This window comes from Mixophyes fleayi, chromosome 12 (genome assembly GCF_038048845.1).
Source record: "Mixophyes fleayi isolate aMixFle1 chromosome 12, aMixFle1.hap1, whole genome shotgun sequence".
Lineage (NCBI taxonomy): Eukaryota > Metazoa > Chordata > Amphibia > Anura > Limnodynastidae > Mixophyes > Mixophyes fleayi.
Genome location: NC_134413.1, coordinates 50,504,927 through 50,528,632, shown reverse-complemented (window position 1 = coordinate 50,528,632; position 23,706 = coordinate 50,504,927).

Below are 23,706 nucleotides of genomic sequence, written 5' to 3'. Positions count from 1 at the left end.
GCCGTCACATCAGCACAAGACAGTACAGATATTGTGGACCACTCACTTACTTCTAATTTAAATGAGGATTCGAAAGGAAGTACGGAATCATTAAAGCATCAAACCAGTGAAGCTGAAACAAGCCATGACCCTCCAGGCTATACAGATAGCAATCCACATATATCTGGAAGCCTATAGAAGTCAGTAATAATGACTCTTCAGGGAGCTTATAAAGCCTTTTTCTTATGTAATCGAAAACCAAGTGGATTTGTGCATTTTAATGCTAGTTCTTAATCACTGGCAATTGCCATTTTCATCTAATTCAACATATTTCTGTTACAGCCAAATATTTTGTTCTAGTCATAGGGCAAGAATATTTTCTTAGCTTCTGTTTGTCTTATTGCTCTAAAACAAAAATAATGTGTTAACTGACTCTGGGATTAAAATTCAGCATTTGAAGACTTAAAGACTTTATGCACATCAAATGAAACAAAATTATATTTATTTTTATTTAAACAAAGCAAGCTTGTTTTGTTGGGTAGGAGCTTGCTTAGATAGCTATAGATATTAAATATTTATGCGACAATAAAACTCACGAGGAGTGGAGCTCAGGTATGTTAATTGAATGCACGTACAAAACCTTATGAATAAACATCTGTTACATTGTTTTAAATCAGGGTATGATGCATAAGAACATATAATTTTAAGGGCTATTGATACAGCATGATTAGTAATTAAATATTTTATTTGAAATAACTGCAGCAGTTCTTTTTTGTTGTGAGGTTTTTATTGTTCTATTTGGTTCTTTGTCTCAAGTTTAACATATTTAAGTTTATGCAACCTGACCTACAATTATCAGTGGCAATAGTCTGTACCATATTACAAATGGTCCATATGTTTCATGTCTATATGTCCGTTACTGTAGTTTTGTGATAGTGGGCTTTACTGAATGTGCAAATACAACCACATGAGCAGTCTAGGAAACCTAGTTCTACAATCATTGTTTGCTGGTGGAACTGATTCTATTGCTGTCTGAGGAAATTATTGGGCTCATTGAGTGAAATACTTTCCTCCGCTCGTCATGTCCACGTACTGAATAAATGTAAAATTTGTATGTTTCATGTTCTCCCTGCTAAGGGTAAACCATTCTTGTATGTTACAAATAATTTAGGGGAGAAAAGGAAAGTAATTCAATAAATAGGAAATACAGTAATCCCATTTGTTTTGATGAGTTCAAAACAGCTGTAAAGTTCTATTAATACATAGATTTGTTGAATCTAAAGTGGTAACTGCAAAATCTGTTGACAGTTTCAGATATGTGTCTCTGGTAACAAAAGGGTTTATTCTGGAATAAACTAGAGTTTATCCCTCTTTAACGATTCATCTAAATTCCAGGTATTTTGTTAACCATGGTGTCTATAAACCAGAGTGAGGTTCTATCATGTTTCAGCAGCTTACATTTTATAATTAATGCAAAGTCTGATGCCCCAATGTTATTCTTATTCCAGTGTAAACACAATGGTTCTACACAATGCCCAGATCACATTTTCAGCAGGTAAGCTGTATAGGATTTGTTTTTATTTTTAGTACCAAAGGTTGTACAACAATACATAATTTCAGGATCTATTCCTAGTAGCAAATTCTTAATCACACATTGAATGAGTTTTAATTTAACTATCCTTTTTATTCTGGAGATGGTGTTATGAAGATAGCAGGAAAACTCTTTCACTGGATAAACCCCTGGCATTGCTTCTGGCATTGCAGGGTTGGCATTGTTTTGGCCAGGGGGATTCACATAAATAGTCCATGGTACAACAATTTACGTTCATCATGCCATTATGGCATGAAGTATCTTGATGAGTCATGCACAGAATGCTCCTAAAACCTTGTGATAGTATCAGCTAGTGATAACCACTAAATAGTCACACAGCAACATACAGAATTTACATTATATAAAGTCTGTGCACTGTTTTAGTGCGTAATTCACTAGAGGCAGTCTTGACCATCATGAAATCAGCGCTTATCTGTTTAAAAGAAAAAATTCAGCCCAGGGAACAATTGTCGGTATTTTACTTTATGCCACTAAATGTCAAAGTCCGGCCTCTGTTCAGTCGCAGTAATCTGCCCAGCAAAACCAGCTTCGAGAATTTTAGGGGCATGACACATTGGGAGCTTTGACCCAGCTCTCCCAGGAGTCTTTCATGTATCCACCAATTTTATGTGATGGAAAATGTAAAATTAAAACCAAAAATTTTCTTTTATGAAAGCAAGCTTACATATGCTGAAAGACAGTGCCCTAAACCATGAAGACATGTATTTCCTTTAATTTAATTTTGCTATATATGAAAAAAAAGCTTTAGTGTCTTTGTCTACAGTAGTCAGATCAATTGTCAGTATGGCACGTCCCACAATGGCTATGTACACATGTAGAAATGCCAAGTAATTAGTGGAAGCATATTATTTGTGCAACACAGAATGACTATTATTTATTAAGTGTTTTGGCCACATAGAGGATTGGGGACCAGTCACATGTCTGCATTTATTTTAATAGAAATTGGTCGGAGTGAGTCATAGGACATTGCACCTTTATTAAATAAAGCCCATATGTGTTTATGGTATTTTAAGTAAAAATATTAACTCTACTCTAAATAAAATGTATTTTTTCTTTAAAATAAAGTCGAACTATTGTTCTTTTTCCACTTTACTGCTTTCATTTAAAATTACCTATTTACTTGACTTTATTGAATAATTTACAACCAATGTATATTATTTCAATAGAGTATTGTTGTATTTTATTATGATAAACTTACAAACTGCCCACATACCCTACAGTGCTGTGTAAAGGTTATTTATATCAATTGTGTAATTTTAGCATTAATGCATCATGGGCACATTCATAAAGAGATTCTTGCTTAAAGACCATACAACCCTATATACATTATTAATAATGTGCATGCTTAAAATTTATTAAATTTGGCAATGAATGCTAAGTGAGGTCTGCCATTTTTAAGGTTTGCATATTGACCACAGTCCCCTCTTTCAATTGAAGTGCCCCTTATCACCAGACAATAACAACATATAAAAGCATTTAAAAGTCTAAATATGGAGGGGTTCTAATGCTCAGATCTCTCCCCAACACTGGCCTCCATAAACATAGGGGTATGCTCATTTCATGCATTAAGGTGTCCATTTGTAAACATGGGCTTTCCAGTTTATTTCTACATATTTTATGCATTTCATTAAAGTTAGTAAAAAATATTTAAGAAAGCAATATCATTTTCAAGTGCAGATTTTCTTATGAAAACATAAATGTAGAATCCTTTTTTTTTGCTGTTTTGGAAAGGTGGGTTCGTGCTAAAGCAAGAGCCACAAGGTATTTATTGGTGGTGTTTAGAAAAACAAAATACTTACATTTGCTTTTAATTATCTTTCTTGCCATTTCAATTAAAAAAACAACACTTTTTTGGCCACTTCGGGTAGATTTTCTTTGTTGTGACAGGATGTATAAGCAGACTAATGGTATTTTCTGAAAAGTCAGTCTTCTGCAAAAAAACAAGGTATAATTTGTGTAGGTACTGCATAAAGAATGACTGGGTCATCACAGGTGTGAGAAAAGTGGCAAAAGGGTTAAACAAGATGGATTTTCAATAACAAACAATCAATACATTTTTAGCAACCTCAGAGAGACCCCAATACCTGTCACTATTGTAGACTGGTAGAACATTGGAAACACAATGTGCAAATAGAACAATAACTGAACAAATCTTCCCATACCCCAACATTTTCAACTATGACTACTTTAAGGTAGGATGTGTCATAGCCACACAATTGCCCCAAAATCTTTATTGAAGGCTTATGATTTATCATCTGTTTAACTCTCCTCTGGAAGTCGTACTTCTCATGTTCTGCGACTTTGGGGTAGGGACTCTAATTTTGCATCTGCACCTTTTGACTCCACATCTGTCTACCTTTGTACACTGCTATGTCTTGTCTTTGCTTTGTGTGTGTCTGTCTCCCTTTACCCTCTATTGATATATATATCCTCCCACAGTCTTCTTCAATTTACTTCCACCACCCACTTTTCCCCTGTCTCCCTCACAACACAATTTTCCTCTGCCCTGGACTTAATCCCATCTCTCACTTCTTCAATCTCTCCTCTCTTCTCCCCCTCTGCTGAAGTTTACGATAGAATCCTGGTGGCTACTGACCAGAAGCAATGTGGATGAGCAGATGCAAAACAATGCCCAACATCACATAACTGAACCTGAGGATCGCAGATCAGCACAATCTTTTTTTTCTGAGTGACTGGATAGTAAACTTTTGAAATATTGTGGGTCATATTCATCAAACTGAAAACCCCATTAGCACATGTGTTAAGAGGGTTTTTGCTAGTCAGGGATTCCTCATTAAATATTTTGCATGCATGAAGAGGCAGATTTATCAAAGCAGGAAAAGTCCTATTATTGGCAAAAATGGGAGATATGGCTTTGTGTTTTGTTTTTTGCCATATACAACAAATGGTTACTACCAGCAATAATACAATCAACAACAACAGCCATGCTTGCAGACTTTCGGGATGATGATAACATAGTAAGATAATTTAAAGTTCTTTACATTCTGAATAAATCATTTTTTCATGTATAAAGGTTTTTAAATAATTTTTCCTTTTCAGATTAGTAATACTAAAAACCAATATCTGGCAAGTCAGCTCTCACATACACACATCTGCAAAGAGTGGCCAGGAGACCTGGTACTGCTTCGGGCCAGTAATGCGCTGAACTGCCGTATCAATATTTTTTTTTGACAAATTGCAGCGATAAAGGATTTTTTTATCGCCATAATAAATAGTGATCTTACTTATTGCCACAAGAGGCTTTTCATGATAAATAGGCCCCTATATATTTGATCTGGATCTCTTTCCTGTCCATTTTTATGATACTAGTTTAGACATGGCACTACACACTTATTGTAGCTGTTTTACTTCTGGCAGATGATCTTATGTTAACAATACGGAGACGCCACATATCTCATGCCAGGCTTACAAAATCTAAGATTCTTTTATTGCTTTGTAAAAACTTGCAGCAAGTGTATTATACCCTGCTTCCCTCCTACATTTACCTACCTTGTTCATATTCTGTGTTGAAGGGTCTTGTCTAACAGAAGGATATTAGTTGCAGGATATGCTGTCTGCATGGGGTAGAGATGGCTAGAGAGATGTGGCTGCCTATAGGAAATGGGGGAGAAGAGGCTGAGGAGAACAAGGGGGATTCTGGGGGTTGGAGAGATTTTCTTTGTGGCATATGAACCTGATTCATTAGCGGAAGTTAAGTAAAAAAAAATGAGTAAGTAGTCTACTGGAGAAAACCAGGTTACAATGCAAGGGGTGCAAATTAGTTTTCTATTTTGCACATAAGTTAAATACTGTCTGTTTTTCATGTAGCACGCAAATATCGACTTTAAATTTCAGTGTACAAATAAGATATCAAGTATTTGTGTGCTGCATGAAAAAAGACAGTATTTAACTTATGTGCAAAATAGAAAACTAATTTGCACCCCTTGCATTGTAACATGGTTTTGTCCAGGAGACTACTTACTCAATTTATTTAACTTTCCTTAATGAATCAGGCCCATATAACTATAAATAATTCCATATAACTATAAAAAATAAATATCCATAATATATTCAAAAGGAGATGATGTATCTATTGGCAATAATAGTCTATTAAATGTGGGGGGAAATGTGTAAGCTTTTAATTAGATATTGGGGCTTGTGCAGAAATAAGCATTTTTATTAAATGGGAATGTTAACTTAATGGCAGGGCTGGTGGTGGAATATTTGTTTATTAAGTGGGAATGTTATTAACTGTTGGGGCTGCTGGCAGTATGGAACTATGTTGGTTTACTAAATGGAAATGCTATTAATTTCATGTTAGGGGTAGTGGGGGGGGGATAGATCTACTTAATAAATGGGAAATGCTTTTAATTTAATGTTGGGACTGATTGGGAGAAAGGAGGCTTATTAATTTAATGTCAAACTAGTTAGGGGGGAGGAGGTCTAATTATTAAACATGGGTGCTATTAATTTAATGTCATGGCTGTATGGGAAATATAGGCATATTTTTAATAAATGAGAATGCTATCAATTATATTCTGAGGCCTTGTTTATTAAACAAAAAAAAAGTGTTTTAATATCTGGCTGGTTGAGGGGGAGGGAGGCCTAGATTGTTCACTCATTGCTCAGCTTTCCAGGAGGTGAATAATGATTATCTTTTTTCCAAACAGAGTTCCGACATTCCAGGATTCGGCCAAACTGCAGCTGAGCTTAAGACACCAGCAGAAGCACCAAGTAGTCAAAGCTGCATGAACAGGTAGGAGAGCACAGCATGGGGTTAAAGAATGGTCCTGTGCTTGTGGAGGGCCGGGCAAGTCTCCACCATAGGATGACAATACCTCCCTGGCTGTGCACCAACAATGAGAGGCAGCATATACTTCCACCAAGATATGGAGGAAGTAAAATATCTAGTTACGGCTCTGGCTGTCTGCTCATAGTATGAAGTCATTGAAATTGGTAATTTAACACTCTTTCTACCCACACCAAGTTGCTGTGTAGTGGCCTATACATGAAAATGCAAACTTGTAGATATTTACACTGATTCTCGGTATGCATTCAGTGTTTTTCAATTATGGACAACTATGGAAACAATGTGGATTCTTCATTTCAGATGGGCTACAAACCAAAAATGGCACATAGATTGCTATTATTAAATGCAATACAATGGTCAAAAACATGATGATGTCTTCAAAGTAGGGATGTGCACCGGCGACTTTTGAGGTCTCGTGTTTTGTGTTTTGGATCCGGATTTTCGTTATTTTTGAGGTTCGGATTTGTCTCGCAAAACACTTGACGAAAGGTCTCGGTTCGAATTTAAGGTATTGGATTCGGATTTTTTTTGAAAAAAACATAAAAAGTTTAAAAATCAAGTTTTTGGGCTTATTTTCACTCCTAGGCTATTATTAACCTCAATAACATTCAATAACAAGCATTTCCACTAATTTACAGTGTATTCTGAACACCTCACAATATAGTTATTAGTCCAAAACGTTGCAAAAAGGTATCTTTCTGGACTGCGTAGAGGAGTGGGTCACCACAATATCTTAAAAACCCTGAACTTTTATGATTCGCACCAATAATTGTACCTGGACTGCGTAGAGGAGTGGGTCACCACAATATATTAAAAACCCTGAACTTTTATGAATCGCACCAATAAATGTACCTGGACTGCGTAGAGGAGTGGGTCACCACAATATATATAATAAGAAAACCATCAACTAGTTTGATTCGCACCAATAAATGTACCTGGACTGCGTAGAGGAGTGGGTCACCACAATATATTAAAAACCCTGAACTTTTATGAATCGCACCAATAAATGTACCTGGACTGCGTAGAGGAGTGGGTCACCACAATATATATAATAAGAAAACCACCAACTTGTTTGATTCGCACCAATAAATGTACCTGGACTGCGTAGAGGAGTGGGTCACCACAATATATTAAAAACCCTGAACTTTTATGAATCGCACCAATAAATGTACCTGGACTGCGTAGAGGAGTGGGTCACCACAATATATATAATAAGAAAACCATCAACTTGTTTGATTCGCACCAATAAATGTACCTGGACTGCGTAGAGGAGTGGGTCACCACAATATATTAAAAACCCTGAACTTTTATGATTCGCACCAATAATTGTACCTGGACTGCGTAGAGGAGTGGGTCACCACAATATCTTAAAAACCCTGAACTTTTATGAATCGCACCAATAAATGTACCTGGACTGCGTAGAGGAGTGGGTCACCACAATATATATAATAAGAAAACCATCAACTTGTTTGATTCGCACCAATAAATGTACCTGGACTGCGTAGAGGAGTGGGTCACCACAATATATTAAAAACCCTGAACTTTTATGAATCGCACCAATAAATGTACCTGGACTGCGTAGAGGAGTGGGTCACCACAATATATTAAAAACCCTGAACTTTTATGAATCGCACCAATAAATGTACCTGGACTGCGTAGAGGAGTGGGTCACCACAATATATTAAAAACCCTGAACTTTTATGAATCGCACCAATAAATGTACCTGGACTGCGTAGAGGAGTGGGTCACCACAAGATATATTAAAAACCCTGAACTTTTATGAATCGCACCAATAAATGTACCTGGACTGCCTAGAGGAGTGGGCACTGGGCACCACAATAAAATATATAAAAAACCTTCAACAGGTCTGCATTACACTACACATACGGCTGCTCCTCCATCCTCTCCATCATATACATGTTGGAGTTTTAGCGTGTGACAACCTCTTGTTTTTGATAATGTCAGTGCATTTTGAATATTTTTCAATTTGCCCCACACCACTGAATGTACTTTATCTATGATACGCATCTATCTATCTTGACTGCGTAGTGTGGTGGCCCCGGTACACAATTTGGTACCGAGGCCACAATATAATTAAAAAACCCTCCACGTGTCAGAATTCCACCAAACAAGTATCTGGACTGCGTAGTGGGGTGGCCCCGGTACCCAACTTGATACCGGGGCCACAATAAAATAAATACACCCTCCACGTGTCAGAATTCCACCAAACAAGTATCTGGACTGCGTAGTGGGGTGGCCCCGGTACCCAATTTGATACCGGGGCCACAATAAAATAAATACACCCTCCACGTGTCAGAATTCCACCAAACAAGTATCTGGACTGCGTAGTGGGGTGGCCCCGGTACCCAACTTGATACCGGGGCCACAATACCTCCTCCAAACATGCTACAGACAATTCGTCATTGAGATCCCATCAAGTATGTTAAAGACAGACAGGGTCCAAGTGTTATTAGTTGACTTTGTAAAGAAAAAAACTGTCCCTGTTGCACATAGTCGTGCAATGAAGACTTACTTTTTCATTTAAAGGCACGATCTTTCAAGTGTAGTGTTTGTAAGTCTAAGTCATATTATACTTTTGGTAAAATTGGTTTTTTTTGTTCCTCTTTAAGTTAATTAATTAGTAATAGAATTAAAGTAGGAAATAGAATTAAATAGAATTAAAGTAGGAAATAGAGTGGTATAGAGTTGTAGTGTGGTATAGATAGAGTGGTCCACACAATATAATAATAAAACCCTCAACTGGTCTGAATTCCACCAAACAAGTATCTTGACTGCGTAGTGTGGTGGCCCCGGTACACAATTTGGTACCGAGGCCACAATATAATTAAAAAACCCTCCACGTGTCGGAATTCCACCAAACAAGTATCTGGACTGCATAGTGGGGTGGCCCCGGTACCCAATTTGATACCGGGGCCACAATACCTCCTCAAAACATGCTCCAGACAATTCGTCATTGACAGACCCCAGACAGACAGGGTCGTAGTGTTATTGTTTGACTTTGTAAACCCAAAAAAATGTCCCTGTTGCACTTGCACATAGTCGTGCAATGAAGACTGACTTTTTCATTTAAAGGCACGATCTTTCAAGTGTAGTGTTTGTAAGTCTAAGTCATATTATACTTTTGGTAAAATTGGTTTTTTTTGTTCCTCTTTATGGTAATTAATTAGTAATAGAATTAAAGTAGGAAATAGAATTAAATAGAATTAAAGTAGGAAATAGAGTGGTATAGAGTTGTAGTGTGGTATAGATAGAGTGGTCCACACAATATAATAATAAAACCCTCAACTGGTCTGAATTCCACCAAACAAGTATCTTGACTGCGTAGTGTGGTGGCCCCGGTACACAATTTGGTACCGAGGCCACAATATAATTAAAAAACCCTCCACGTGTCGGAATTCCACCAAACAAGTATCTGGACTGCATAGTGGGGTGGCCCCAGTACCTAATTTGATACCGGGGCCACAATACCTCCTCAAAACATGCTCCAGACAATTCGTCATTGACAGACCCCAGACAGACAGGGTCGTAGTGTTATTGTTTGACTTTGTAAACCCAAAAAAATGTCCCTGTTGCACTTGCACATAGTCGTGCAATGAAGACTGACTTTTTCATTTAAAGGCACGATCTTTAAAGTGTCAGAAAGAGAGAGAAGACACAGGAGAGGAGAGTTGTAGCTGGGGACCTGGGGTGGAAGCTCCCAGGCTCCCCCAGCATTGCCTGGAAGTCTGAGCGTGGTGACTGAGCCAGGGCAAGGAATGTGTGCCCTGGATGAGGGGGAGAACTCCATGCCACTATAGTGAACCCAAGAGAGAGGGGGACACTGCACATGGAAGAGGCCCTGGAGTGAGGGCTGCTACAAGAGGCATGGTAGCTGTAGTGTCAGATCCTGAGGCTGAGAGTACACAGAGTGACGTGTCAGAGCACAGGAGACATTATCCCCGCAGAGGAGGGATGAGCTGCAGTTGAGAGGTCTGTTGTTGAAATAGGACATGCACACTTTAACAAACCAATCATTTCAGCGACAGGGCCTACCAAACAACTTTGACTGAAATGATTGGTTTGTTTGGGCCCCCACACCAAAAAAGCTATTCATCTCTCCCTGTACAGACTAAACAGGCTCTACTGAGGCAAGATGTCGTCCTCATCCTCAACCTCTGATTCCTCTCCCCCTACAGTGTGTACTTCCTCCTCATCACACATTATCAATTCGTCCCCGCTGGACTCCACAACCACAGGTCCCTCTGTAGTATCTGGAGGGCAGTGCTGTACTTCATTGAGGAATTGATTATTCATTTTTATAAACATCATTTTTTCAACGTTGTGAGGAAGCAACCTCCTTCGCCGCTCACTGACCAGGTTCCCCGCTGCACTAAAAACTCTTTCCGAGTACACACTGGAGGGGGGACAACTCAGGTAAAATAGAGCCAGTTTGTACAGGGGCTTCCAAACTGCCTTTTTTTCCTGCCAGTAACAATATGGACTGTCTGACATGTCTACTTGGATGGTGTCAGCAAAGTAATCATCCACAATTTTTTCTATTGTGACAGCATCCAATGCAGCGAGAGTAGACATGTCTGCAATGGTTGGCAGGTCCTTCAGTCCGGACCAGATGTTATCAGCATCCCCGCCAGTGCCTCTTTTGGGAAAACTGAGCTTTTTCCTCGCAGCCATAGATGTGGAAGAAAATGAGGGTGGAGCTGTTGGCATGTCACGGTCCTCTTCAGAGGACAATCTCCTGACCAGCAGGTCTTTGCACCGCTGTAGATTTGTGTCCGCCGGAAACAGAGACACAACATACGCTTTAAACCGAGGATCGAGCACGGTGGCCAGAATGTATTCCTCTGACTTTAAAAGAGTGACCACCCTCGGATCCTGGCAAAGCGTACGAAGGGCTACATCCACAAGAGCTACATGCTTGCTGTAATCGCAATGGCTTACCAGCTCCTCCCTCACTTTCTCCAGCTGCTTCTGCAACAGCCTGATCAGGGGAATGACCTGACTCAAGCTGGCAGTGTCGGAACTGACTTCTCGTGTGGCAAGTTCAAATGGCTGCAGAACCTTGCACAACACGGAAATCAGTCTCCACTGCGCTTGACTCAGGCGCATCCCCACTCCTTTGCCTATGTCGTAGGTGGCTGTGTAGGCCTGAATGGCCTTTTGCTGCTCCTCCATCCTCTGCAGCATATAGAGGGTGGAGTTCCAGCGCGTCACAACCTCTTGTTTGAGGTGATGGCAGGGCAGGTTCAAGCTTTTTTGATGTGCCTCTAGTCTGCGGTAGGCACTGGCTGAATGCCGAAAGTGTCCAGCAATTTTGCGGGCCACCGCAAGCATCTCCTGCACACCCCTGTCACTCTTGAGGTAATGCTGCACCACCAAATTAATGGTGTGGGCAAAACATGGGACGTGCTGGAAATTGCCCATATTTAATGCCCGCACAATGTTACTGGCATTGTCTGACACCACAAATCCCCATGAGAGTCTAAGTGGGGTAAGCCACTGGGAGATAATTTCCCTCATTTTCTCTAATATGTTGTCAGCGTTGTGCCTCTTATTAAAGCCTGTAATGCACAATGTTGCCTGCCTTTGCATGAGCAGCCATTTTGTAGATGCTGCTACTGATGCAGCTGTTGCTGTTGCTGCGGAAGGGGATGCATCTACCCAGTGGGCTGTCACAGTCATATAGTCCTTCGTTTGCCCAGAACCACTTGTCCACATGTCCGTGGTTAAGTGGACAGTGGGTACAACCGCATTTTTAAGAGCACTGAGGACACTTGATCGTACTTCTCTGTACATTTTTGGTATCGCCTGCCTAGTGAAGTGGAATCTCGAGGGGATTTGGTACCGGGGACACAATACCTCCATCAACCCTCTAAATCCCACTCCACTGATGGCGGACACCGGGCGCACGTCTAACACCAACATTGCAGTTACAGCCGCAGTTATACGCTTTGCAATAGGGTGACTACTATCGTATTTGGTGGTCATGGCAAACGACTGTTGGACGGTCAATTGTTTGGTGAAAGACTTAGCGGTCTTACGACTTCCCCTCTGGGAAGATGACCGACTAACAGCAGCAACAGCAGCAGTGGCAGTAGTAGGCGTACCGCTGCAGGATTCCTCGGATGAATCCCGTATTGAGGAGGACTCAGTCTGGCTGGTGACTTGGGCTGCAGGACTGAATCTGATGGAGATTGTGGAGGAAGTTGACGAGGAGGGTGTTGCTGGTGTGTATCCAACTGGACCACGGGATTTAGGTGTCCCTGTACCGATGAGGGTCCTAGCCCCAGTTCCTGAACTAACCACTGAACTATGAAGGTTATTCAGGTGACGTATAAGGGAGGATGTTCCTAGGTGGGCAAGATCCTTACCCCTGCTTATTTGAGCTTTACATAAGCTACATATTGCCATACATTGGTTGTCTGGATTTGGATAAAAATAACTCCAGACCGAAGAGGTGCATTTTTTGGTCTTCTGACCAGGCATGACGATGGGCTTTTTCATCCCATGGACATCAGCTGTTTCCCCCCCTGGTGCCTCATTTACAATAACCACATCACCATCCTCATCATCAAGTTCCTCCACAGCGCCAGCTACATCATCAATAGCCTCCTCCCGAGCCACCTCTTCCCGTACAGTGATGGGAAGGTCAGGCTTGACAACCACCAACACCCTTGGACTCGCCTTGGGGATTTGTGATAATTTCTCTTTAGAAGGCAGAGTTGTTTGCTGTTTTGTTGCTGACAGCATAACTCTCTTCAATTTTTTGTAGGGGGGGGGAGGAGGAGGAGGGCTAAGATCCGTGGGTGAAGCTGAACCACTAGTCATGAACACGGGCCAGGGCCTAAGCCGTTCCTTGCCACTCCGTGTCGTAAATGGCATATTGGCAACTTTACGTTTCTCTTCAGATGATTTTAAGTTTCTCTTTTTGCTACTTTTTCTTAACTTGGGCTTTTTGGATTTTACATGCCCGGTACTACGAGATTGGGCATCGGGCTTGGAAGACGACGTTGATGGCATTTCATCGTCTATGTCATGACTAGTGGCAGCAGCTTCAGCATTAGGAGGAAGTGGGTCTTGATCTTTCCCTACTTTATCCTCCAAATTTTTGGTCTCCATTATATGTAGCACAAGATACTGCAGAATGTGTGAACTTGGTAATATTGCAGTACCAATGGACTTATACTGCTGGATTGGTTTTGCAAATTTGGTTATAATTATTATATATTTTTTTTATTTTTTATTTTTTTTTACTTTTTTTTTATTTTTAAAAAACTTGGGAATAGTGGGGAAATAACTATGCCCTTAGAAGCACAGAGCACAGGACACAGCACCACTGGACTGAACAGGACACGGCACAGGACCCAGCAGCACTACGGAACTCAGCAGGACAGAGCACAGGACACAGCACCACTGGACTGATACTGCAGAATGTGTGAACTTGGTAATATTGCAGTACCAATGGACTTATACTGCTGGATTGGTTTTGCAAATTTGGTTATAATTATTATATTTTTTTTTTTTTTAAAATTTTTTATTATTTTTTACTTTTTTTTTATTTTTTAAAAACTTGGGAATAATGGGGAAATAACTATGCCCTTAGAAGCACAGAGCACAGGACACAGCACCACTGGACTGAACAGGACACGGCACAGGACCCAGCAGCACTACGGAACTCAGCAGGACAGAGCACAGGACACAGCACCACTGGACTGATACTGCAGAATGTGTAAACTTTGTAATATTGCAGTACCACTGGACTTTTACTGCTGAATGTGTGAACTTGGTAATATTGCAGTACCAATGGGCTTATACTGCAGGATTGGTTGTGAAAATTTTGTGGTAATTAAAAAATATTAAAGTAGTTTTTGGTATTTTATAAAAAAACTTTTTTTTATTTTTTTAAACACAGGGGAATATTGGGGAAATAACTATGCCCTTAGAAGCACAGAGCACAGGACACAGCACCACTGGACTGAACAGGACACAGCACAGGACCCAGCAGCACCACTGACCTCAGAAGGACAGAGCACAGCACACAGCACCACTGGACTGATACTGCAGAACACAGCACAGCACAGCACAGCACAGCACTAAACAGCACAGCACAGCACAGCACAGCACTAAACAGCACAGCACAGCACAGCACTAAACAGCACAGAACTAAACAGCACAGAACTAAACAGCACAGAACTAAACAGCACAGAGGACCACCTAACACACCCTCCCTCTACCCTGATCAATGCCCGAGTGAAGATGGCGGCGACTAGCGGGGAATTTATAGGATCCGAGTATCGCGAGATCCGACAACGGGATTATGAGTCAGAGCCTCAGTTTCACTTTTGAATTTGGCGCCAATACCCGGATCTGTCTCGGATCCGACTCGGATCCGCAACGTTCGGGTGGGCTCGGATTTCAGAAATCCGAGCGCGCTCATCCCTACTTCAAAGGGGATTACTTAGCTGACTCTACTGCTAAAGCTGCAGTTTTGTGTCATACCTCACTAGGTATTTCACAGTTAATTTTACTGAAACAAGTTTCTTCTCTCCTCTTGCCACAGTAGAAGACCTTGCTATGCTCCAAGATAAAGCTCCTGAATCTGAAAAAGTCTACATGGAGTTTTTTATATTTGGATATTGGTCTGATCACTTGTGGCACTCCCCTGATCGCAATTTAGTGCTTCCGCCATATTTTTCTTGCATACACCATGACGTGGCACATGTCATCAGTCTACCAGGATTAGCCTTTTTTTAAGTAGATTTGCATGAGTTTTTGTAAAGTGAAAGGGGTTACAGAACATAAGATGAGGAAGAGAAGGGGGAGGGGGGGGGGGATAGACAGCCTAGCAGCAAATAAAACAATTGCTATCTCCTCTGCTATCAGTAAAATAACACATTCAAAATACATAGTTCTAATCAAAATCAGTACATTTTCATTAGGTAACAGCTTATGGAAGCAGAGGGTGGTATGTTCATTGAAAAGCTGCAGGGAAATTGAGGGGAGTGATAATAATGCATAGCTGTGAGGGAATGATGAGGAGCTCCAAACCAAGATAACATGAGCAAGGACAAAGAATACCAAGGGGTATATTTACTAAACTGTGGGTTTTAAAAATCAGATTCTAGTTATTTAATACATTCTACAAAATTACAGCTAGAATGTGATTGGTTGCTATAGGCAACATCCCCACTTTTTTTAAACCCACAGTTGTGGTACAGGAGAACCCATGCATGCAGCAAGATGGACGGATGCTTTGGTCCATGGCATCAAGCAGGTGACATGGGAGCAGTGACTGATGTGGCTTAATATACAAAGTACTTAATGTAGAGTTGTCGTAGATTGGTTAATGCTTTCCTATTAAAGGTTAGAAGAAGCACATAGCCACAGAACCATCATTAGTAATCTCCCTCATTCAGACTATTCCCGAGCCAGTTTAAAAAAGCCTACCCCAGTCCTCCACTTAACTAATTCACCATGCAGTATACCTCACCCCCTTTCATCCTCCATCTCTCCCTCTCTTACATCTTGTTCTCAGATCCCCTTATGTTAGCTCACCCCATGCGTCAATTGCTTGTCTGCCCCATTTCCTTTAGATTATAAGTTGTAGCAAGCAGGTCCTGCTTCCATCTTGTTCTCATTACCTATAACTTTTTTTTCCAGGCTATCCGTAGCTGTATTGTGAGTTGTAGTGTTATTTGTTTACTGTATTGCATTGTTATGCCATGTACTGTCTTGTTGTTTACCCTCTTTACGACGCTGCAGACCTCATGTGGCAACCTGTAAAAAAAGATTAATAATAATAATGGCTTTGCTGTTTGTTAGGATGGCCATGTTCTAGAGTACCTCTAGTGGATGCTTGCTGTAAATGCCCTGTGCCACTAGAACTTGCCCGGCCCCAATGATGACACCAACACTGGGTGTATAAAAATGCACCTAAGCATTGTCTTTATATATCAGTCACCTCAGAAGATGCCACCATGTGGCAGACTCCAGAACCCCACATCTGTAGTCTGTAAGACCATTGCCAAAATGTGGTCGATCTATACATCATGGCAAGTTGTTTGAAATGTTAGTTTTTGAGAGCAAACCCTATATATACATGTCCGGCCAGGGTTTTCACCAAGGGTGCTGCAGTGTGTGACAGTACCCGGGTAGTAGAGGAGCATATAGGAGGTTCAGGGGGTCACTATGACAGAATGGAGAGCCTCTGAGGGGGGAGCGTTGCTGCCTTGAGATAAATAGGATTCCGAACAGTGAGCTACAGCCGTTGTATCCATCTGTGGGTTCCAAGAATTGAGAAGTTGGCACAAAAGATGGTCTCTGAATGTTGGCAGGCAAGATATATCAATTGATGCATAATCAAATAAGTGGGGTACCCCAAAATTTCATTTAGAATTGGTAGTGGTGCAGAGCTGTGCAGAGAAGAATCAGCATCCTTACCATCTCAACTGGACATACTGTTGAACCCAACATCTTATTCAACTTCACCCATGCAAATTACACACCTGACAAGATTGACAACTGCTCCAAAGAACAGAAAAAAAACAAAGCAACACACTTCTGTCTCGGCTGAAATCATACATTCATTCTATATACACCTGGATGATCAGCCCATGTTCTTGGTGCTACAGCCCTTTTAATGTTCTCTGTTATTAAGGCTCCTGCCTGGGGGCCCAGGCCTAAATATCCTCTCAGAATGAGATCGGATTGGCAGTTCAATTTTTAATGACTGCGGTGTTCCTTGCCTTTAACCAATTATTTAACTCCAAACAAGAGAAAACTAAATATCTAAGCAACTTAAAACTACTAAATCAGACTTAGATACTCAATCACAAAAATAACCCCTTTATTATCTGAATGGAGTAAGATTATTTTATTTCTAAAATGCAAATTCCAAAAAACACAGTGAACCATATTCTTAGTAACTTTACTTTATATCAATGATTAGTGCCATTCTCCATGCATGCCAGCACAAATTTCAGGAAGCAACTAAATCTATGACCCCTTTTATATCAGTAAGTAGGCCCACATCCTAATTATCAACAAATTAAGATTGCCAAATTGTCTTACTATGAAAAGTTATCAAATGTTTATTTTGCACCAATCAATACTCTTTAAACTGCTTTCTTAATCTAATGTAGGCATGAGGCGAGTTTAAACCTTTCACAGACAGTTAATTTAAATCAACTACTCCCTATGGGCATGACCTCAGAGGTAAACACTAATCTTTATAAAAGAGACTGCAATTCTTGTAAAGTAGTCTTCTTTATAGATAACATGTTAAACAACAGTATTCTTTACTTCTTTATCTTAACAGCTAGCACACCTTAATTCCATTGCAACTGAATCATTTGTAATTCCTAAGATCACTAAACATGTCCATGGATAAATTGTTTAATCATTGGCTAAATAAATGTCAAATGTATGTGTTCCATGGCAAAATTTAGTCAGGTTAGCCTAAAATTTAGACTAATAAATAGGAAATCGTCCAAATAATGCATTATTCCCCTTTCCTTAAATTCAGCAGAAACTATCCATTAAATAAATGTAACAAAAGATTTGACATAAAAGTGTGATAAAGAAAACCCCATTGGCACACACTAATCAAAGAAAAATATTAATTTCCATGTTGGAATCCTAAGGAATTGAAGATACTTGGGTTAAATGAATAACCAACTTCGTATTAGACTTCGGTAGCAGGGTACCTTGCCTGAAGCATCCCAAAAATATCCTCAAAAGAAGAATAAGAATCAACTGCTAAGTCTTTATTCACCTCATCTTTTAGTAAAGAACCACTGGGAAAAGATAAATGGTGAATAAATCTAAAAGATTTTGTAGGGAAGCCTGAATCCCTGTTCAATTAACTTATCAAATAATCAAACAGTGAAACAATATGTCACCTCTTATATCATCCTGAAACCACTCCTGATCACAAACCGCACTCTGCTCACTCGTGACTTGGAAGTGTTTACTGTATGGGGTTACACACGGTTCCAGTGCTCAATCTTTCTCTCACCTATCACATAGGTTATAGATTTGACGAATCTCCCCCAAACAGCGCTCACCCACCCACACCAACTTAGGTTCTGCCACCTCCTATTGAATAAGGGCAATAGAACCCCCAATATATGGTCCCACGTTGAAACACAATGCTCCTTGTTACACACAGGTTAGCAATGCACACCAGCAAGCAAAGGGTTAATATTTAACCCCTCAAGACTCTTAATAAAATGTACACGCAGGCACACACAAAGTTTGGTAGTCAAATATATTAACAATTCACACTAGCATACAATGCAGTCCCTTATGATTTATGTTTTATTCACCACAATTATGTTATAGGTTAATCCTTATAACTGTAATTCCCCCCCTTTCACTACAGATTTTTTTTTTTTTTTTTTTAAGAAACCAAAGGACATAAGCCCTAAATCCTGTGGAAAAGGGATTTTTTTGCAGGATTTACGGGTTCTCCCTATCAACGCCCTTGGGCCAGTTAAGTCTATTGCCTGCTATTGCAAAGCTTGAGGAAGCCTACTTAACAATTTCAATATTTTTTTTTTTATGTAGAATCTGGAACTGGAATCCCAACTCCAGGCTTCCAGTTCCAGTTCACATTCCTGAGCCAGCATGTTGGCTAAAGCATGAGCAGAGAGTCCCAGGAAGGCTTGGCAAGCAGTAAGACTCCTTTCACTGCTGCCAGTCAGTATCCCCGGGGAGCTGAGCATTGGTCTTTAAGCCCCTTCTCCACTCTCTTCAATAGTGAAATGGGCAGGAGTCTTGCTCTTCTGGGAGTTTGCACTAGACAGGTATCCTAAAATAATGGTTTACCCCGTGCCCTCATTTACCCAAGAGATAGTCTGTAAAATAGTTTCTATGCTAATTTTCAACACTGCTAACTTCTGAACTATGATTGTCATTCAATCACCCTGTCTTCCAAGCTCTAGTGAGGCAGGGGAGTTGTGACATATTGCACAAGGAAAAGGATGCCAGTCTGGTTTGCAAAAGAAGTAGAAGGTATTGTGAAAACAAAAAAGATGGCCTTAAGAAAATATAAGCAGACTCAAAATAAAGACAAAGAGATGTATCTTGTTAGGCAGAAGGAGGCTAAGAAGGTAATCAGATGTGCAAAGGCACAAGCTAGAATCTGATTGGTTGCTATAGGCAACATCTCCACTTTTTCAAACCTGCAGTTTAGTATATATACATCAAAGAGCGAGAGTTTTGTTGAGGGAGACAAAGTAATAGCAGATCATCTTAATTATTTTTGTTCAGTGTTCACTACAGAAAGAGAGGGGAAGGGGCCAAAGTTAAGTTGCAAGTATTAAAAAAAATGAAGTAGATGCAACTACATTTACAGAAAGGAAGGTCCTAACAGAGCTCTCAAAACTGAAATTGGATAGATCAATGGGACTAGATGGAATACAGCCAAGAATACTAAAAGAACTTAAAGTGGTGCTGGTAACACCATTAACAGCATTATTCAACCAGTCACTATCTACAGGAGTAATTTCAAAGTACTGGAAAAGAGCTAATGTAGTCCCAGTGCTCAAAAGTAGAAGCAAGGAAGAGACAAGCATCTAGCGACCAGTGAGCCTTATATGAGTAACAGGGAAATTGATGGAAACACTTTTAAAAGAAAGAGTTGTAGAATATCTAAAATGCAGCATTTTAGGGAATACTAAACAGCATGGATTTACTGGGGGAAGATCATGTCAAACAAATATTATTTACTTTTTTTACTGGGTGACTAAAGTAATAGATAAAGGGGGGTCCCTAGATGTAGCTTATCGAGACTTTAATAAGACATTAGTTGCAAGATAGAAAACAGAGAGTTGTAAAAATGGAGAGCATTCAGAGGAGGGAAAGGTTACAAGTGAAGTAACCCAGGGAGCTGTACTTGGACCAGTGCTTTTTAATGTCTTTTTTGGTAACATTGCAAATGATATTGAAGGGAAATTATGCCTTTTGGCAGATGACACAAAGATATGCAACAGGGTAGACACACCAGGAGGGGCAAAACAAATGATTTTTGTAGGTAGACTAGAGGGATGTTCAAGAGTGTGGCAATTACAGTTTCATGCCAAAAAATGGAAAATTATCTCAAAAACCCAAAGGCTAAATATAGTATTAACGTCACTGTTATGGAAACTACTGACGAGGAAAGTCACTATTTCAGGTGACTTGAATGCAGGTAGATAATTTAACAAATCAATGAGAAATGCAAGTCAGCAGCTTGGTAGCATAGGGAGAGGAATCTGTCGCAAAAAGAAAGAAGTAATAATGTCATTGTATATGTCATTGGTACGGCCTCATCTAGTATACTGTGTCCAGTTCTGGAGGCCATGTTTCCAAAAGAATATAAATACATTTGAGAGTGTACAAAGAAGGGTAACTAAAATGGTGCATGGTCTAAAGCACAAAACTTAGACTAAAAGTTCCTAATATGTATAGTTTGGAGCAAAGAATGGAAAGGGGAACATGATAGAAACTTTCAAATATATCAATGGTTTTAACAAGGTACAGGAGGGAAACAATTTTCAAAAGAAGAAAAGCTTTAGAACATGCACTGAAACTGGAGGAAGTAGGTTCAGAGGAAATTTGAGAAAAAAATTACTTCACATAAAGGGTAGTAGATACGTGGAATAGTCGCCCATCAGAGGTGATAGAGCAATTTAAACATGCTTGGGATAGACATACGGATATCCTTACAAAGAACTAAGGATCAAATTGTGTTTGAAGTTACCATAGTTTAAAAAATGGGCAAACTAGATGTGCCAAGTGGTTCTTATCTGCCGTCAAATTCTATGTTTCTATATCTCCTCATATACAAGGGATATTGCAATGCAGTGTCAGAATACTTCTTCTGATATTCTCTTTATTGGGTATAAAAGTTCCATATAGTTGTTACACTTTAATTGTACAAGAAGCCATCAAAGGAGTGAAAAAGTATAGAATCATCCACTGTTTGCATACCAATTTATTACTAAATGCTGATAACTGAAATGTATATTACCACTTCTCCTCTGCAATCATGAGGTACCTATTAATAATATTAGGGGGTTACTATATTCCATTGTTAGCTAGCTAGCCCTAGCAGACACAATGCCAAAAATCTAATCCTGCTCCTTTAATCTACCAAAGATGAATTGCCTAAATCACCTATCAATTTTAAGATATTAAAAAAGTAGGACACCGACTTTCAGCGTACACGCAGATGCACGTTTTGCTCTGAAATGCTTTTTAAAGACAAAACAGATCAATGTCAAGGAAGCATCAATTTAAGAGCAGATCAATGTTGGGGGTTGAGTCCAGGCTACCCAGACCAGAGCACATGGTAAAATAAATAAATATGCATAAAACAATTAAAAGTTAAAAAATTGCATCAAGGGTACCCCCTCCACCCCTATCGAGCCACTGTCCTACTTGGAAAACTCCCAGTAAATCCTATGAAAAATAAGAGGAAGCAAGGTGTATGCAAGATGCAGCTTAAAGAGCCCGAAGGAGAGTTACACCAAGCTGTTCCTTAGTTAGTGGGAGGAGGATTATATGTGGACAGACTGCGTCATTGGGGCAGACCTGGTGCTCTGGAATAGATATATAGATGACATTCTATTCATCTGGAGGGGTGATCAAGTTTATTTCGAAAAGTTTTTGACTTATCTTAATACTAATGACTGAAATGTGACATTCGCTACAAAATACAGTAGAGAACACTTTATGATTTGATTTAGAGGCTAATAATATCATTACCAAAACATAAGAAACAGGTTGACATCAATAGTTAGCCCAAGGGCCCGAAGTTTCAGTCAATTCAATAAGCAGTCATTAGGCAAGTTGGATTTTGAAGACCGTAATCCCAACAGACTAAATATAGATTTAGTCTTTAATACACTATTAGGCAATCCCCGTTAACAAATGACCCTTACAGCCATCCATGTGTATGAGCAATCAAAGGAGGAAGCAGTCAATTCTTATACATACTTGTACCCACGGCAGGATAATTCAACTAAATGCTTAAAAATGCTATCCTTATTGATTTTATTGACACGCGTGAGGTTTTGAACAGCAATGAGAGAAACTGACGGAATAGTAACTGGAATAGTAACTTGTCACAAACTTGGTTAGACTGACGACTACTTTATGGTATTGACACAGCCAAATTTGGAGGCGCAGAGTCTAACGCGCCTCTGTTCTTCGCCAGGGACCCTCGCAAGGGAGTATGGGTTTTGCTGCAAGAGACGCGCAGGTCACGGTTCTCCAGGCCAGCCACCAATGAAATAGTGGGTGAATAGGTGTAGTCGTACTGTCCAAGGTCAAGCCGTGCGGTATGCGAGGTACAGTGGGTTAAACCAAAAGAGTAGTCAGGAAGCTAGGAGTCAAAAACCAAGAAAGACAAATCCAGACCAAGGGAGAATCCAAGATCGGGGTCAGGAGTAGCCGAGTCAAAAGGCGTAAGGTCAGTCAAGAAGCAGGAATAGAACCTGGAGCATGAGGGGACCTGATACTCTGGCACCATAGTGGTGCCAGAATTTCTGTAGTGTGAGCAAAGACCTGATAGGCCAGTAACAGATTCGGCACAGTCAGAGCGTAGCCAACTGTCGACAATGGAGCCCAATAGGCTAGGCAACGGCATGCACCCGTTGGGCGCCGACCTGTGGAGAGAGGAAGCGTACCGTTGGACACGGCTGCATGGAGAGAGCGGGCGACTGTCCCCGGCACCTAGCGGAAATATGTGGGGGGGGGGACGACGCTGGACATGACTTTTGCGGGCAGCATCTGTGCAACCCTCTGGGACGATCAACTCAACAAAGGTAGTCTCGGGCACCTAGAGGTGGAGAGGTAATCACCGCCCTGCCAGCACGACCGCAGCAGACTGTGTCTTTACATGCATCTATGCAAGTGCATGAAATGTAAGTGCATTATTGTATATGAACAATAAAACCTACAGTTTTTCACTATTTGGATGCATATGTGTTTTTCCTGTGACAGGTAATTTCATATTATTGGGGAAACGGTGACACAGAAACCTGCACACAGAGAATTCAGCGGAGAACACAGTGATTTGAATCAGCAGATGAGTATTACACACACAAAAAAAATGACAACAACATGTCATAATGGGGGTTATAGTGTACTAAGCCCTGTCTAAATTATGATGCATTTGACTTAGATGCCCTTGTCTATGATAATTCTATTTCCATTTTGGCAACTATGTGCTGACAGCTTTGACAGGAATCAATTTTAGAATCTTTATTGTTTACAGCGATAAAATAAATTGGACTTTCAT